The sequence below is a fragment of the Nematolebias whitei genome, chromosome 11 (genome assembly GCF_014905685.2).
Source record: "Nematolebias whitei isolate Nwh7 chromosome 11, NemWhi1, whole genome shotgun sequence".
NCBI classification, from domain to species: Eukaryota; Metazoa; Chordata; class Actinopteri; order Cyprinodontiformes; family Rivulidae; genus Nematolebias; species Nematolebias whitei.
Window position 1 is genome coordinate 47,625,171 of NC_056508.1, and position 1,274 is coordinate 47,626,444.

Below are 1,274 nucleotides of genomic sequence, written 5' to 3' on the forward strand. Positions count from 1 at the left end.
CCTGTTTCCCTCTTGTCCACCTGTCTCCCTCTCATCCACCTGTCTCCCTGTTGTTCACCTGTCTCCCTCTCATCCACCCGTCTTCCTGTTGTCCACCTGTCTCCCTCTCATCCACCTGTCTCCCTCTTGTCCACCTGTCTCCTTGTTGTCCACCTGTCTCCAACTCATCCACCTGTCTCCCTCTCATCCACCAGTCTCCCTCTCGTCCACCTGTCTCCCTGTTGTCCACCTGTCTCCCTCTCATTCACACACATATACTCTGTCTTACTACAGCTGACTTTCATTTCTCTTCTTTAAAGGTCATACCTCCACCTCTCCAGGTTCTCTTCCACCTGTTCCCTGTTCTCACCACAGATCTCAGTGTCATCTGCAAACACTGCAGTCACATCATCAAGGTGATGTTCAGGTAGAGACAGCCAGGAGATGTTAGGAAGACATTCTGGAGATGGGAGACGTTCTGAAGACATTTACGAAGCACCCAGGACACATTTAGGAGACGTTCAAGAGACGTCCACGACACAAACAAGAAGAAACCTGCAGGTCGTTTTAGAGAAGCTGGACACTCTTCAGTTACCTGTAGGACAGTCCCATATTTGACAACGTCCCCATGGACTTTCTTGTTTTCTGTCTCGTTCTGCTTCTGCTCCAGGTTGGACGCATGCTGGAAAAAAGTAAATGTGGTTAGTTTTAACATCTGCCGATGAACCCAACGGTCTGGAAACATCTGGAAGATCTTCATTATGTGTTGAAGACGCTGAGGGAAGTGCAGCTCAGGACAAGACGAGGAGTGAAGGAACTAAAAGGGTTCCTGAAGAGTGTGTGCACCTGCAGCTTCTGGAGCAGAACCACGTCAGAGATCTTGTCCTTCTCGTGTTTGGCCTGTTTGGCTTTCCAGTACTGTTTCTGAGCCGAGTAGCGGCTCATGGGACAGACCTTGAACAGGCAGTCTGGAAGAAAAAACACATGGAACACCTGCAGCAACACGCAGACGGACAGTTTTCACATGTGCTCTTTACATTTCACATGAGCTTCCTTGTTTTGTCTGCTGGTGTCACTGAGTGAAGCTGGACGTGTCTGGACAGTTCCTGCTCTGACATCAAATAACGCGCTGACCGAGCCGTGGTACGAGACTTGAGTCAGCGGCAGAACGGTGCGACGACTGGAAGAGAACACACTTCGAAGTCAACCTAAATGTTTGTGGTGACAGATGTTCAGGTTGTAGAAGTTACTATACATATACATATATACATATATATATGTATGTATGTATGTAT